The sequence below is a fragment of the Xiphophorus hellerii genome, chromosome 22 (assembly GCF_003331165.1).
Source record: "Xiphophorus hellerii strain 12219 chromosome 22, Xiphophorus_hellerii-4.1, whole genome shotgun sequence".
Lineage (NCBI taxonomy): Eukaryota > Metazoa > Chordata > Actinopteri > Cyprinodontiformes > Poeciliidae > Xiphophorus > Xiphophorus hellerii.
Genome location: NC_045693.1, coordinates 20098145 through 20116248, shown reverse-complemented (window position 1 = coordinate 20116248; position 18104 = coordinate 20098145). Strand labels below are relative to the sequence as shown.

The window sequence follows — 18104 nt, the reverse complement described above, 5'->3', positions numbered from 1 at the left end:
ATTTGTCCCTGTTATGTTTAAAACTTAACTGCTGCCAAAAAGAGCATATTGTGTACAATATTTTTATACCATTCCAGCTGCAATAACTCCTCACCTTGAAGGAAAAAGCTACCCTTTATGTTGCTGCAGATATGCTGTTTTAAATAGTTTCCTCAACACAATACAGTAGACTCGGTATCTAGTTAGAATGAAAAAAAAGAAAAAAGCTAATTGTTTCACATTTTTCCTTAGTGTCAATATCTGGACATGCACTAAATGGATAGGTAACATGGTTATTTTATTTACATTTATTCTTTTTACATTCTTATTCTTATTACAGTTTATCCTTCAGAGGCTCACATGTTTGAGGTAAAACAATTTTAATCCATGATTTTAACCCTTTCAGACAAATAAAGAAATCATTCATATATTAAGATTTACTAGATATCTTCATCCACAAAAAAAAACTCAGTTTTTTTTTTTTATTTAGCATCACACACGCTAAGATTTCTTTTCACTTCTAATTCGTCTTTCTGGCAGGCCACACATTGATTAGCTCCCTGCTCAGCCCCTCTTAGGCCCTCATTGCCATTAACAGAACCTCGTCGTGATTATCTGGGCCATTTTCACATTCGCTGCAATCACTCAGTGGAAGTGACAGGATGTGGCTCAACCTTACACAGCACTTGTCTAAACACTGAGGTCATTCAATCTTTGCTTATGTTTCATCCATCAGTAAGACATATGCTGCTTCCTGTGCATTCAGACAACCACAAGACTGGCTGTAAAAATAATACCATAAAATTGCAAGGTTACTGTAAGGTTGAAAAAATGCAATTATGAATTCTTTTCAATATATAGAGTGTAGCAATACATTAGCTCCACCAGCAGGTGCATGATGTTCAAAAGATGAGATGCAATGAAAAGAAACTTTAGCAATTTTTTGGGAATACTTGAAATCATTTAATTGTTGTTTTAACAGAGTAAATGTTTTGCAAATCACAAACTTGTTTACTAAGAAGTTTAGGTTTTAAGTGTAAAACCATCCGGTTTTGATGCTTGTCTATTTCTATTCATTTCAAATACTCTCCATTTGGGTTTCCATGAAAGAAAAAAATGCTGAATATTTTTTCTTGTAGAAAGTGCTTGCATGAGCCTTAATAGGAACTGTTTGCTAGTTTCAAATAATTTGCATTTTGCAGTTGGAAAGTGTAGTTCAGTGACCCAAGCAGTCTAAACCCGTCTTCTCATATGTGATTCCAATAATTCATAAGGGAAAAAAAAAAAAAACTACTTCAATTGGCTGAGAAAATGATAAAATATTCACAGCTGGGAGTAACTCATCTCGTCAAAGCAGTACACCCAGGAAAGAGATCAAAATAAATAAAATATGGAAAAACATAAAACAAAGCTTACAGAAATTATATAAACTTACCAGGAAGCTGACACTGAGAGAAATTTGCTCATTGGTTAAAATAACAGTCTAGCAAACCCAAACCACAGTTGTTTATGAAATACACTCAGGTTATGCCATTAAAGTGTACAACATCTATCTATTTGAAACTGTTTGTTGTCAGAGGATGTGAAATGTCAGAACTAAATGGTACAATTAGCTCCAGGAGATGTGTGCTGTAGTGGTGTAAAAGCAAAACAGTCACCGACTTACTATTTGATCTCAGATGAAACTCATAACATAAAGGCACAACAGCTGGAAAAAAAAAAGTAATGACTTTTCACTGTGAACAGGAGGCTGCTTCTACTCAACTCTGCTGAAAACAAATGCAGCAGTGGGACTTTATTTTAATCGGCATGCCTTTGAGTTAGTTTACATTTTTTTCTCTCCCTTTTGGCGTTGAATTTGAAGTCACTACAAATCAAACCTTTAAAGAGTTAATTCAAAGGTTTTATTAAATGTCAAACTGTGTATTTTTGTAAAGGAAAACTTGCGGAAAAGTGAAATACATGTAATAAAAACAGAATAGGAATTGCTTAGGAATAGGAAGCCATTCATAAATCTTAAACTTGGCTAAAATAGAAGCCAAGTTTAAGGAGTTGAAGAAAAGCTATTACTATTATGATTATTATTTTGTGGACGGTGAAAAGCATATAGCATCATCTGTGATTGGCGGTACCCAAAACATTTTTTCTTTTTTCTACCAGTTACCCAAATCGTAGCCACACAACTGATGATGTCTTCATTAATGCTTTTACAAGTGAGCAGTGTTAGCCAGCCTGAAAGCACTCTATCCACACAAAAAGGCAACCTAAGAACAAATTTTATTCTTACTTGAAAATAAGAGTCTTTCACAAAACACATACATTTTCAAATTTGGGGGATAATTGTAATAGATTAGCAATAAATTGCTTTTATTTCATTGGATCAACTGAGGCTGAGGCAACAACCGTAAAGCTTTTGAATCATTTTGATGAAAAACACCGTCATATTTTTAATATTGGGGGGATGTTGTTAGATTCCAATTCACTAGTGACACCAAACTGTTTTTAAGTAAATATTTATATTTATAAAAAGATCCCATCAACTTTAATAACTTTTGTAAATAATAATGACTGTCGCATGCCTTTTGATTAGTGTCAGAAAAGGCTTTGAAACATAAGAGGAGCAGATGATTTGTGAACTTGAGCAGCAGTGTCCTTTGAATAAACCACAGAAAAAAAACCCCAAAATACCATTCATCTGTGAATCTGTTATGCTCGGCTGGATTTTGTGTTTTAGGGAATCCGTTGACACAGGAGAATAACGAGTTTGTTGTCTTGTACAGGTGGAAAAGCTGCTGTATTATTTGTTTGCATGAAGTTCTGAACTACAGACAATTTCCTCTATCAGACATAAGCATTTTCTTAGCCACATCATGAGTCAAAGCTCCCCGTCTCTTAATGGGATATGCATGTACACCACGCTCCGCAATTGTGTAATTTTCTCCATATTAATCCCTCGTTGGAGAATTATTTTTGACATGCTCACTCAAAATTTTATGAAGCTCTTTTCAGCATCAAACATCCCAAGGACTGTGCAGCCTTTTTTTTTTTTTTTACAGTTTTACTTGATCTTGTACCTACAGACATATGGCAAGGCTGAACTGCAGCAGTGGCTCAAGTGACCTGCCTTAATGAGAGGAAAATGGAAAATTCTTTTAGCCTCAAGCTTAGGGTTCCATATATCTCATTTATAATGAATAATTAGGAGCGTTGGAGTTTTCGGGTTTTCAGACTTGTCAGAGGATGAATCTAACCAGAACATTTTTTTTTAAATCCTGTGGTTTTTGCTGCTTTTACTGTTTTTTCCACCTGCCTGGGTGTTTGAATATTCTTTAATGGACAAAGAAATACCACGGTTTGGCGCTGGATATGTGTATAAATCCATTTTGCTCCATCGCCGACTCGCTGTTTGCTTACACTAGGCGTAATGAATCATTAATTCACCGCTGTCACTTTGCAGCCCACAGTCACTATGAGCAGAATTACCTCTCGATTCAGCAGAGAGGGGAGGGAGGCAACGCAGATATGGAGGATCTCAAACCTTTTTGCATTTTGTTTCGGTCCATACTGGAAACCAGGAATCTGTTTATGAGTTGAATTGATGAAGCTGTTACCCAGCTCTGGCTGCTGCGAGTTGTTTTGATCGTGCTTCACACTTTTGTAATCCTATTGTCTTTTATTATTCTGCAACCTTTGGCTCATTTTGTTTTCTTTTTTGTTGTATAGGTACTTTTTAGATCAAGTATTCACTTAAACTGAGTTTAGTACTTTAAGAAATTACTTTTTTAGCCGTGGCAGGTAGAAGAGGAAATTATGATTAAATTAATTTATATTTGCATAGAAGATAAAAGAATATGGTGATGGTAATGTTGAAGTACTATAGCTGTGAGCAATGTACAGTTGCTAAATGTTGAGTGTTTTGAAGTTACATTTATAATTCACTGTTACATATTCAAAAGCAGCCAGTTGGTAATATACTGTACATAAATAACTTTAGAATCGATAAAACAACTTGAAGTCTCAAATAATTCTGTTAACTACTTATTTTAACCCAGTTAAAAACCATGATGCAGACATTTACGTGCAGTTTTCTGTATTTTCATGAAGAAAGTCATGCACAAACTTGGAGTGAAATAAATTTCTGCTTGAAAGACGCTCCTTGTAATCCTGTTAAACACCAAAGGAATGCTTCCAGCTCGCTGCTAATGGTTTAAAAAAATATTGTGTTTTGAAGACCCTCGTGCTATCCTCTCTTAGTTTAGGGTTATGCATTTAATATTGCTTTCATTGTCTGACATGTTTTTAAAACTGAGAAAGTTTCTGTAGAGGATTAAAAAAAAACAATCAGCAGACTGTGTGAATGAAATGAACACATTCGTTCTTAAAACTGCAGTAACTTTTATAAAAAATACATAAAATGAGACAATCTGCTCCTCTGCCTTCTCCCTGTGGACTTGTTGCCATCTGCAGAAATGCATCACACATGGTCAGAAACAACCAATCAGAGCCAGGAGGATGGTCTTAGAGCTGTCAAACAGGCTTGTGTATGTGTTTCTCACACTGGTATGCTGCATCGGTGCTAATGGCAGAGATACAATCCAAGGCTATAGGGAAACAGTTTATCCTTCGTCATCAATGGCTATGCTTACCACAGCTGTAATGCAGGAGAGGACAGTGTGAGCATGATTGAATGTGCTAAGACCTCCTCCTGGCTCTGATTGACTCAGTAATGTAAAAGAGAAGGTAAAGCAAATGTCAAAACCTCTGGTGGACAGTAGTTGTGAAAGAGTCTTCCAAGGGAATCAATACAGCTTCACCACTTCCTGTTAGAGATGCACCATTTAGGCTTTTGCTGTTGTACATGTTCCAGATTTTACAATTTTTTTTTTGCCTAAGAACTATAACACATAAAAATAAATGTAAAAAAATCCAGGTTTGATAGAGCAAATAGGAAGTTTACAACAGAATATCGAGTTATAAGTTTATTCCCATTTATGCACGTTTACTCCTAACCTTTAATTGTTTTGTGTTGTAGTTAAAAATGTGAATTATGGTTCTGCTGTTTAATATGTTTATACACCTCTTGGTTCTCTGCACTCTTTAAAAAATGATAATAATAAAAAAATTTAATTTATTTTCATGTTCTATCTGCCATCCGCCAGTCACAGCAGATCAAGGGGAAATTTGTTTGCTTACAATCTTTGAGTCACCTAATAGTTTTGTCTCCTGAAACATTCACTGTGAACGTGCAATGAATAATTTTTTTTGTACTTGCATGCTTATTAGTAACTGCTTTGAGTCAGTATATCACTTTTATTTTATTTATTTATTCTTTTTTTAAATTTTATCTGTGTCTCTCCTGAAGCTCCGGCATTATTGAAGTTGTGTTCAAACTGTTTCTGATCTATTTTTTATCTGATCAAGTTGTTTTTCTCTTCTCACTTTGACTCCTCTGACTGTTGTGGCTTACTTCTCTATATATGCCGCCAGTGGGGAGTCCTTCATTTGCCTTTAAGTGTTTAGTTCCTACTGTTTGTTTGTGAAATATCAAAAGGTCAAACCACACAAATAACTTGGCAAAAACCAAACAAATCGCCCAGAATGTTGTTCCCATGGTTATACTAGCAAACGTATTATTTGTTCTAAGTAGATTCTTAGAAATGACAAACATTTTAGGATAATTTATATGTTTAATACTCTTCCCTTATAAAAGTTCCCCACAAGTCTAGTCAATATATGTTTTTGTTGAGACATCTAGTCGTATTCTCTGATTATGTACTGTATAACCATGGGATACGTTTAAAAATTGCAATTTATTTTTGGAAGATTTTGTCGATGTCACAAAATCTTTTAGGAACTGCAACATAAAGGCTAGAAATTGCTTTTCCCTGATGAATGACCTTCTTTATGCGAAGACTGAGAATATTTCTGAGTTGGCATGGGAACTTTGAGAGTGCAGTTGGATTCCTCTGCGTATGGATAACTCTTTTTGCGCCTTTCGGGACACAGCAATAAAGCCCTGTTTCTCATAGCTAAATGGAAATGGAATGAGGCGCTGTGTTTGGGAGTCAGTGTTCTCCCATTTCTGATGACCGATGGTAGGAGAGAGATGAAAGATCCCAATGTAAAAAGCCGTACCTCTGCTTCTTTCCTCCCTTCTTCCTCTCCTCTTCTCCTTTCTGCCTCCTCACCTAGCTGCCGTTCATCTTTTGAGTGTCATCAAAGAATGCAAGGGAGGAAGGGGGTCTCCCAATCCAGTTTATGTCACAGCAAATAAATGCTGCCTCGTCTACCTTCCTTTTCTCCAGTCTATGTACATTTCTCTAATTCACCTTTTCTTTCCACTGGGATACTTTACCAAGGGAATCAACAGAATAACAACAAAGACAGGGTTGACTGAGGGGAGCATATAAAAAAGGGGCTTTATTGTTGCTGAACTATTTTAGGTTTTGTTGTTATTGTGATGATGAAACCTTGAGTTACAGCTGGACTAAATAAGCTTAGGAATATTTCTTAATGTGCAGCCAGGATGCAGATGATTTAATAAGCAAGCTGTCCTCAAATATAAATATGGTTTAATGAAAAGAAAATGAATGTCATACTTGTCCTTACACCAGTATTGTGTTGCACTTCAGAATCCCATATAAAAACATGAATGATATAAAGTCTGTAAAACTATTAAAATTATGGAATTACAAATTAGTGTCAATTACAGCAAGTAATAAAGATTTTGAGGCAGCAAACAGACGTAGACTATTACACTACCAGCTCTATGTTTGACTGTCACTGTGATGTTCTTTTTCTGGATTTTCTAGTCAGATGTCATTGCACATATGCCTTGAAAAAGGTTACACATTAGTTTTCTCGGTCCACAGAATATTCTACTAAACGTATTGCTGATCATCAAGATGTTTTCTGGCTAATGTGGGATGGGCCTTCGTGTTCAATTTGGTCAGCAGTGCAAAAACACAAAATCTTACCAATTATTTCTGGTCTAATTTCTAGTGCAGATATCTCAGTACACTTGTGGTAAGACAAAAATAACTTAGAAGTAACCTTCAAGCAAGATATAGGAGCTTGTTTTAAGTGAAAAAGCATTAGTTCTATTGGCATTTTTCTTATATTAAACTACCAATGCAACTAATACTTTTTCCATCAATTTTAATGACTTATTTACACAAAACAAGCTCTTACATCTTGTTGAAAAGTTACTTGTCAGTTGGTTTTGTCTTATTTCAAGAGCAATAAGATATTTTCATTAGAAACTAGACCAAAAATACTTTCTAAGATTTTGTGTTTTTGCCGTTTTTATTGTTACATCATGAACACTGAACTTACTTGGTCCCACTGAGGTCTACAGTGTTGTAGATTTTGTTTTGGGCTCTTGTCTGGATGAGTCTGTGTTGCTCTTGTAGATACTTGGGTGGAATGTTCAAAATCTTTCACATTTTCTCCATTTGTGGATTGTGCCCCTCACTGTACCAAAACTCACTGAATGTACAAGTCAGGCAGTGGTCAGTCTTGCATGTAGCTATTGGATTTGACTTAAGCTTTCCAAAGACTATTGTTAATCACATCTCATTGTCCACCATCCATCCATCCATCCATCCATCCATCCATCCATCTATCCATCCTGTTCACACCTCAGTGCCTCACACCTCTTCTTATGCAGTCGGCTCACACTCAGACCGTCTCTAATTGAGTTTTGGACAGCCAGCCAAGCCTCAAACGCTCCGTGTGAGATAAAAGAAATTTTGCATTACAACATCAAAGTGGTGCCTTCTCCCTCACACACATCCTCACACTATGTCTCTTCCACACTCACCAAAACATGAGATTAAATGAACATCTGAGGTCAGTGGAGCTCTGAAGGGTTAATGATCTGGAGACCATGCTCTGATTTTTATTTATTTTTTTAATGTTTATTCACCCTCTGGGCTCATAACTACCCTCGACATGTGACTTATGCCCCTCTGAGTATAACTCATGCAATTTACCCAACAACCTTTTAATTTAAAACACTTGCATGAGTGTGTTTGACATGGATTTGACTTGTCTTAACACAGAAGAGCCAATATTTCACACTGCTTGTTCAATCAGGATCAATAGCGTTAGACGTGCAGCAGGCTTCATTTTTAAAATGTGTTGCGGCCTGTCAGGTTTTGTGTAATTAAGGGGAGACTTAATTACACAAACATCAAAAACTCAATTTTATTTTAAAAAGTTGTGTATTTTTCTCAGTGCAACACATGGATTTATTTAAGAATATCCAGTCCAGTGTGTATTTGTAGCAGCGCTGTTTTCTGTTCAGTTACATTTAAAGACTCTGCTGCAGCTTTATGAGGAACTTCATATCAGTCATAACACGGCGATCTATTGACTCAGCTAAATTAAGTTGGGGATTTATATGCTGGGAGGAGTGTTGTATTCATTTTATTTAAATGGCCATGAGTCATTTACATCTCAAAAGCCTCTCATCTCACATTCCATTCAGTTTAAAAGTTTCATGAACTCAGCAAGTCTCCCAAGCCGTTCGGAAGCTGTTTATTGCATTCTTAACCATTACTCGTCTCGCTGCCACCTGAGCTGACCCCGATGCAGTAAAAATTCAAACTAATTTGTGGAACTGTGCTGTTTCTCATCAGAGGTGAAACCAGGGAGAGTGTGCAGATCGTTTATCATTTTTCTTGCGCACCTAATTGAATATTTTAGGTCCCTGTGTTTCTTCCACTTGGCATTACAGTAATTCAGTGCAATAGTATGAAATATTTGTAGATTACAAATCAAACAAGCTGCTGTCAAATGGTTGAGATATCCATACAATTGTTGTTTTTTTAAATTGTGTATAAAAGTGAAAACCAGTCTATATAAAAATCAAATTTGTTAAACTTAGACGTTAGTCTGTTTTCCTCATTAGACAATCTAATATTTTTTTTCTTCTTTGGATGAGCTCATTTATTTTTCATGGCCTTAGTGTGATGTTCAGGGTAATGAAAGGGAGTTTTAGGGAGAGAGGTCTATCTGAACTATCATCAGGTAAGAAGTAAGGTTTAACTGGATCTGATACCCAGTCCAAACACCCACACACTCTTTTATATTTAACGAATCATCAGTCAATCTAATGTTCATACATTTCTGTCAAGTTTCTGTTGAATCTTAATCCCCATGGAAATATTGGATAAGATTTGACAAGATTTGACATGATATGACTGTTTACATATCCAGGTGGTTATTTTTTTTAACATAACCGCTGATGTCTTTAACAACATAGGCAGACTGGTTGTTGACATCTTTTAAAATTGACTGCAAAAAGCAGAGATATTGTCTACGTACGGAATTAGATGCCTTTAAATAATTGCTAAGCAGAAAGTGGTTTGCTTTTAGCAAAGGTTTCAGGCAGGGGTGTCCAAAGTTGGTCCTCGAGGGCCGACATTCTGCGTGTTTTAGTTCTCTCCCTGGTTTAACGCACCTGGATCAAATAATGGCTCATTAAAGGCCTAAGAAGAACACTGACATGCTGAGAAGGTTGTTACTCCCACCAGGAAGAGAACAAAAGCATGCTGGATGCCGGCCCTCGAGGACCGACTTTGGGCACCTCTGGTTTAAGGCCTAGCTGTTGTGTTGTCTTGCCCTTTTCCCTGGAAATATTACACAAGAATACTCAGCAACTGACAGTGGCTGATTATTTTCACCCTTTATGAGTTTTGTGACAGGCAGAATATTTGTTGTGGTTAAATGTGGAAGCAGCAGTCAAAGATACTGTACAAAGTTTTTTTTTTTTTGTTCTTTTCTCCTATTAGTCTTAAAATAATTCCAACAAAAGAACAGACTCAGTTTTAACCATTCTGATTTTAAAAGATCCTTTTTCTTCCTTTAAGCCTTGGAAAATTAAGCCCCATAGTTCAGCCAATCTGTCCTTGATTTCATGCTGTCTGCTCTCCGACTCTGTCTTGTTTTCATCTGCACCCATGAGCTTTATCGGGGTTGCTTCGCTTCCATCTGTTTCCCAATCAATTTGATCTCATTTCCTGCCAATTGGTCCACCTCCATGGGTTAAGGCTCATTTAATAGGAAGCGTTGCATGTTGAGACTCATCAGCTATAGTTATGGTGATGAGATCACCAACCTCTTTAGCGTTAGAGAAGCTTGTCTGGGTTTCAGTGTTAGAGGTAATTTGGATGGAGATATTTTGAAATGTGTGCTTGCATTAAGAAAATGGTGGGCTTTAGCAGATGGCTCATCTAATTGATCAATTTAACAAAGAAGGAAGTTAATGAGGAAAAACAGGGAGTCTGCAGGTCAGTTCTTTGTTAAAAGTTTCTGTAGTTTTCTTTTATCCATGTTTTTTTTCATTCTGGAGAAACCATCGAGAGACACTGCACCAAATTAAATGGACAGTGACTCTTAAATCTTCATGCAGCTCTGTGAAAAGATCAAATATTTGACACCATGGTAAACCTTGTTTACTATACAGCATATTGTTACATGTATTATTGGAGAAAAGTAATCCATAGAGGGATGCTGCCAGTTGTTTAGACAAATTCATATGGAAATGTCAAAATTTACACAGAAACATAAAAATAAAACCCCAGATAATATATTTATACATTTAGACAGCAAACAAATTTGTTGTTGGCTTCTTAGCAACCTCCCAGATCAGTGTAAACTCAAAGTTGAATCTAAATCAAAAGGTATTTACAAAAAGTGCTAGATTAACGTCCTTTACTAATGCAAGGTTGTTGGACATTTCTTTAGCACATGAATTGTACACCACGTACGTCACATTATACATGTAAACACTTGTGAAATGATTTATGAAGTTTCTTTTTTTTTCAGTCCCTGCCTCTCTGCAGGGGCGTGTGCGCTTTTGACGGCCATCGTTAAACAGGTGAACCTCCGAGTCTTCCGAATATTCCTCCTTATTGTTTTATTGCCACTCTCTTAGACATTGTAAAATTTTATCATCATCTTGCATTTATTTTAAAGCTACCCCAAGCATGGCGCCTTCCTGTTTTTTTTAAAGAGCAATCTGATACCCACGAAGTATTTGTCATTCACATTCCCCATGCTGTCAGAGCTTCTGTCCTTATTCAAGTCCGACTCTGAAGTGCAGCAAGGCAGAGGGGTTTACAGAACAATCCTCTGTGTCCTCACTGGAGTGACAGCGAAATATATTCTTTCCTCTCATGAATTTTAACGTGTGCTTTGATTCACAAAGTGGGGTGTTGAACAGGAGGAGACAGAGCAGGTCTGCCGGTCGGCCAGCTGCACACATTATTAACCACTCCCAATTTATATAAACTGGAAGAGACGCTCTGGAAAATCTTCTGGACTCCCAACAATCCACGTTGTCTAGTTGAGTTCCTGTAATTTAAGATAAGCTGTTCTGGCCCCCTGACTGCATGCAATTGAGTTTTCTGGTTGATATACATAAACCAATTAGCAGGATATCTCTTTTCCATCTTTGTGGCTAGAAATCTATTGTGTACTTCCTTTGCATTAGCATTCAAAAACTTGTTTTTTTTTGTTTTTCTTTTTTTAAATACACGATCATCTAGATCTAAACCATTCCAGAAAGTCTGTCTTCTATTTAGCAGGAAAAAAAGGATATTGATTTTGTGTAATTGCTGTATGTTATCCACAATGCAGAGCTGTGGTGTCTGCATGCTGTTCGCGGAGTAGCCGGTCTTATCAGCGGGAGCAGATGGAGAGCGTCCAAGTGAGAGGCTCAGTCTGGCTCCATGTATGTCATAAGTAAGAGGATGACCTTGGCTGAGTCTCAGCCACAGTTCAGCTGTAAGAAACACTCTGTTTCTGTCCTTTTCCTCCCGTCTTTCTGTTTGTGTCAGTGTTTTTACTTTACTCGCACACAAACTGCTTTGTTCCTAAACATTCCTACAGGAATAGCTACAGCTAGAGACAAAATATACTCCTCCACTTTACCACACTGAGGTGCAAAGGCTCTTCCTGTACATGCAGTTGATTAGAAAAATAGTTGCATCCTTTTTCCAACTGTAGAACTATTTTTATTGGTTATAAAAAATTACTTTCGTGCCTGAAATTTTTGTTCTATTCTTTTACTCCACAAGCACACATGAATCAAAAGCAGTTTTTAGAGAATCAGTTCTTCTTAGTAAGTCAAACAGTGAGCAAACGAGGATGTCAAGGGCTTTCCTGGTAGATTTATATTGTACTTAAGCTGGGCGAGATAAGAGTCTCCATTTCGGAAGTAGAGAGATTTCAAGTTGTCATGACTTTCGTGCTGTTTATGTTTAATGTGAACAGTCCAGCCTCTCACATATGAGTTGTTGCAGCAATACTTTCTACCATGTTTTCTTTTACTGAGATAATTTGCAGTAATTGCCAGTTTTCTCTGATAACTTAGGAAAAAGAAGAACAGAAGATTCATTTTTCACATTTCAGACATGAACTTTAATTCTGTTTAATAGAACATGATGGGCTACAACAGTCCATGTGATACTTAAATGTAGACGGGGGAAGTATTTTGGTTGGACACTTTGGCACGAAATAGATTGAATGCAGAAAAAATCAAAAACCACTTAACCCATCCATCCATCCATCCATCCATCCATCCATCCATTTTCTAACACCCTTGTCCCCGGTGGGGTCAGGAGGGGTGCTGGTGCCTATCTCCAGCTAACATTCGGGGCGAGAAGCGGCGTACAGAAGTCTGTCGCAGACCCTAAATTTAACCCTAAATTTAAAATCTCCACCTGGATATTTTTGCTTATTTTAACTGTCCACACTTCTCTAAATGTCCTGTGGGTAAATATATTTGCCCATTTATCCATAACAACTGGAACTTTCAATATCTAGCAAGTTATTTGCACAATTTACCATCTATTAAAAGAACGGCCCTAATTTCACTCCCTGCTATTATGTTGAAAGTACCGTAATAACCCGATATTATCGGGTAAGTGAGACCCCGATAATAATTGGCTGAAAAGCGCATCGTCTCCCCTTTCAGAAATCATTGTAATTTTTCAGATTCCGCAAAGTGTGGCGGAATTACGGTACTGCAAATTTGACTGGATCGCCGCCGCTTCGATTAGGACTAATATGGTTAATCTGGGCAATAAAATTGACAAAAATATATCCTCATGTTTGATACATTTCATAAACTTTTAGATGCTTTTTTCACAGACATTCCTCAACCCTTGTTTTTAGGGTAGAGTAGACTCCCAATATGCAGAGGCCGTAGTCCTCGATGTGGCCGTTGTGAGTTCAATGACTGTCAGTGAAGATCTCTAGTGCCAAAAATATCTATGAAAAAATGAATAAAATTGAGAAGTTTGAGGTTTATTTCCTTAGAATAATTCATTATGAGACTGGGAATTAAAACTTCATGACGTCTTATCTCTCTGCTTTACACAAGACTTCTTCATATATACTGTATGACAAGTTACTGCTGTGTTTATCTGGGTAATAACCGTCTCATAACATTGTGGGAACGTCTTTGTCATTACTTGGATATGCCGTGTCATTTGAGGCTCAGATCAAGGCTCAGCGCAGATTTAAAGTGGAAACTTGAAAACAGTAATTGTATCGCTCAGTCCTCCTCACGGCTCACTCAAAAACGCCCCTGCAGACCCAGCTTAGCTTTAGAGCAGATAGGCCAAGCGAGGTTGTTAGCATTAAGATGAAGCACTCCATCCTGTTAGGATGCCTTAAAATAGGATGCAGCTGAGGAAATATTTAAATTCTACGTGGTCTCTTATTTGTCTGTGTGCAGCTAGTGTAAATGTCAGTAGTGGAAAAAAATGATGCAAAAAGAATTGTAATAAATGCCATGTGGATGTCTTTTGGAACAAATATTTTACACATTGACCTTTAGGATATAATTTGTACTTGCAACACAGAACATACAGTGTTCATTTGCTTAATGTTTCTGAAGGTGTTGAAAAATAAAAAAGTTATTTGAAAATTAGTATCAAGCCCCAATCTTCTCCATCTTCCACTTCATAGCCTTTTTTTCTCCACTTAATCCAGCTTCCACTTTTTTTATTAAATGTACTTTCAGTCTGGGAACAGCTCCATTACTTCTGATTATTTTTAATGGCAGGCTCATTCTTTTGTAGTGCATTCATATTTGTCTCTCAAGACTTGAAGACTGTTTTAATGAGCTCTCAAAAGGTCTCCTTCCTTAGCCCTTGGCTACATCCAGCTATGTGCAGCAGGGAACTCTAGTAGACCCAGACTATATAAGGCATGAACACTTCCCTAGACATGAAGACATGCCATTCTTCCCTTTGACAGATATTATCCAGTGGGAAATGGTAGACACATACCTCAAGCAGAGCTTTGATTAAAGTGCATTAGACAAACAAAGAATAAAGATTTCAGCAATGCTGCAATGTAAAGGTATATTGCAGGGAACGCATAAAAGGTCATCATAGACGCTAAAAAGATGACGCTTCAACGGCAAATAGAAGATTTTTTTATTTTTATTTTTTTTGCTTTGCTTTATGATGAAAAATGTATAATTCCTTGTTGGAGAGAGCAGCCATTTTGGCTCAAGGCAATCGTTCTGACTGCCATAGTTTTTCTCTCCTGTTCGACTCCGTTTTCAAACGCAGCAATGCTATAGGTATTCCACTTCCTAATTTGGACATATGCTTTTTAACACATTCGTTGTTTTTTGTCTCCTTTCTTCCTCCCTCCCTGTCTGTCTCCAAGACACTATGATCCGACTGAAAGAAGATGATCGTGCACCCCCAGTTGACAGCATAGACACCGAAAAGCGCTCTGCTGAAAGGTGACCTCCAGACTCTTCACCTCCCGGCAGCGCTTGGTGAGTTACCCATGGAAAAAAAAAAAAAAAAAGAAACCTCTTGTATTCACAAATGACACTGTCATCTCTTGCCCTGTCAACTGTCTATACCTTCAGGGCATTTTCCTAATGTTCACGTTCACAATATTTTAAATTGCACTGTCAAAAACAGAGCCTATTATATAATGGTGACTTTTATTACAACCTCCCTTTTTTTTTTTTTTTTTTTTTTTAGAAAGAAACCATTTCTTTTAACCATTTGTTGAGTCATGTAATGTTAAGTAGAATTGATGTTTTTACCTGTAAAGTGGTGACTTATATTGAAGGATGCATCTCTGACCTACAAGGAATTACGCAGTAGACAATATGATTCAAGATGTTTTTGGAAATATGTCTTTTTTTTTTGGTCAACAAGGAGGAAAACAGTAAAATATGGGTTAAGCAAAATCACAATATATAGCAAGTTCATCGAAATTACATATTTTCATGAGATCGTTCATGTTTATCATCCATTTATGAATTATTACTCTCATTTTGGGTCACTGGAGTCCCAAAAACTTTTTTTAATCCCTTTCCAGACTGATAGATATGAATGACATTTTTTCTTGTCTGTTCTTAAATGTCATTAAATGTAGGCATGATGATATTTGAGATCTTTCACCCTACTTTATGTTGTCAGAGCTTGTATTTATATCCATTTCTTGACTCCACTGGTTTGGCACGAATCAGGCTGCCTATTGCTACTGAAATAAAACCAACATAATCACAGTTAATTCGTGTTTTAACAAGGGGTGCAATTATACTTCCGCATAGGGCCTTGTTGGTTTGATAACTTTTCCCGTTAATTAAGAAAATCTTAAGTTGAAATGAGCTTTTTCTATTGACTCAAATGATCTTTTATGCTAAAATTTGTTTGATGATTTGAAACACGAAGGTGTGCCCAAAAAAACAAAAAACAAGCAGTGAATCTATTAAGGGGCAAATGTTTTTTTCAACACTTTATTTGATGCATCTTGTCATTTGTAACTATGCAACAATGTTTTTGGTTGTAACCCTAATCGTCTCATCTAAAATAAACTAAAATATAACTTGGTTGACTTCAAGATTTATGACAGAATCAGGTCCAGTACTGATATTTTTTTATTAAACTTCTCCCTTTTCTATAATATACAGTATATCTATTGTTTATCTCTTTTTTTAAACAATTGCAATTGTTCTTTGCTAAACATTCCCCTAAGTTACCATCCTTTTAAATAATTTAGAAAAAAATTAGTCCAGGCATGAGAATTATCTCTTTTGAAATAAATGGAAGAATGTTCTGCTTGCAGTTTACATGCAAATTATACGCAGTCATTAAAATAACTAACAATATCAAATAAAACACCACAATCTTGAGTAGTGCTTGACGGGTGTTTTTGTCTTATGTCTCATTAATTGGGTTAGAACTTTGATAGAGGGATCTTGTTGTCTAGAAGATCAGCAGTTTGAGTTGGTATTCTCACCGTGTGTCTAAAGTTTTTATATGTTGCTTCAGTGTCGTTCCAGAGTCCAAAAATTATACATGTTTGATTGGCTTGTGAGTCTAAATTGACCGAAGGAAAAAGCAAATGCATGCATGCTTTGCTGTCTGGTCTTTCTTTGTAATGTGCTTTGGAGGTACCATTTTCTTGCCTGATGATAATTGCAAGGAGCTTCAGTCCTAAAGCCACACTGAACAATACAATACTCAGTGAACAATACAATTGGTCTGGACTTTAACCTTACATTGCTTTAATTCCATCTCTGGGATTTGCACATTCGTCTACAAAGCACCCACAAAATTTGTCTGTGCCTAAAAAAAGGAAACGGCCATGGGAAGCAATCAGTTGTTAAGGACTTCACTTGTCTCTGAGCTTGTTTGGACTTAGTGACATGTCCAACTTACTCCTGCTGTTACTTCCTTATCAAAAAAGTACACAGAAACTCACCCTCACCCTGAAGCTTTTTTGGGATGATTTAAAACAATCACAAAAGTAACTGAAGAAGTTTTCTTTTTTTTGCACCGATGTGACATAATCACTGTGATGAGGCAACTAGAGGAACGTACAGACCCAGAAGGTATGCAGGGCTTGATTAAACCAAATGAATTGATTTGAAAAGAGAACACCAGAAATGATGTTAAAGCCAAAGTATAATTACTACATCAGAAGTATCGGGCAGTTCCTTAGCACTGCAGCTCAATTAATACATGAGCTGCAAACAAGATTGGAGACGCCAGTGTTTTGGACGCAAGACTTAAAATTATACTTGTGAACTTGCAGAAATACATTCAATTATTTCTGTGACTGACTTGTGGCTGAAACAACAGTAATGAAAACAGTCACCAAGGTCTAATTGGAGCTGGTGTGGACCGGAAAGTAGGAAAATGTATTTTTATGGAGTATTTCCTCCGCTTTATTTTGCTCCGACCCAACATTTCTCTCTTCTGTACAACTGTTCACATTCATCAGCACCTCTTAAAAATATGAATTGGAAGTCTTGTACTTAAATAGTCTTTCAATGCAATATGACACTGAAAAAAACAGCTCTCTAACAGTGGGCTTTGGAGATTTTCTTTTGCTATTAGTCCTCACTGTATGCAGCAGTAAGATAAACTTCCAGTTTCAGTTCTAGTTGACTTAAACTATGATTACTACTCTAGATATGAGCAAGTTCAGGTCTGGATTCATTTTCTTCTGGCGATTTCCTAGAAGATCAACACATACCTGCCATACATGAAAGTCATGTTGTCATGCGTTTTTGCATTTTGAGGAGTAGTAATGAGAAATGGTCTGCTCTTCCACGTTATATTTATTCCCTAGGAAAACAAAAACATATTTGTTTGTAAGACGTAATTCCTGAAGCAGTAACCTTTAACACAGTCTAAATATAATAATCTTATACTGAAATAACATTTCTATCATTCTAATGAGAGGGCATGTCTTTTTTGAACATTATAGGTCTGGTATTGAATTGATGATTGATATTAAGCATTAATTTGAAAGTAAGGAACTCCGAGTAATAATTGTTGCAGTCAAAGACATACAGAAATGTTAACTCAGGCAAGTTAGCCAAAGGGGAAAGAACATCTATTATTGAAGTAATGGGTACACAGTAAATGCTGCCACTTTGTAGATGTCAGTGGGTTTACGGTTTGTCACCCAGCATTTCCCTGAGTGAGGGTATACCAGCAAGAGTGGTTAAAAGCACTCAAGCATCAGACAGACTTCCCTCAGTGCACTTGTAATTTGGGTTTGTGGTAGCACGAGGCCCAGGCGCAGTTATGCAAGAGATAATAACAAATACAGTTGTGTGCAAG

The 18104-nt window shown here is 36.7% G+C and overlaps 1 protein-coding gene across 1 annotated transcript in view; it reads left to right on the top strand.

The window, feature by feature from the left end:
* chrm3a (cholinergic receptor, muscarinic 3a) overlaps positions 1-18104 on the top strand; it is an 86537-nt gene that overhangs the window by 17980 nt on the left and 50453 nt on the right. Inside the window, exon 2 of the mRNA XM_032554111.1 lies at positions 14674-14788. The gene's annotated coding sequence lies outside the window, so the exon portion shown is untranslated. The remainder of the gene's footprint in view (positions 1-14673; positions 14789-18104) is intronic.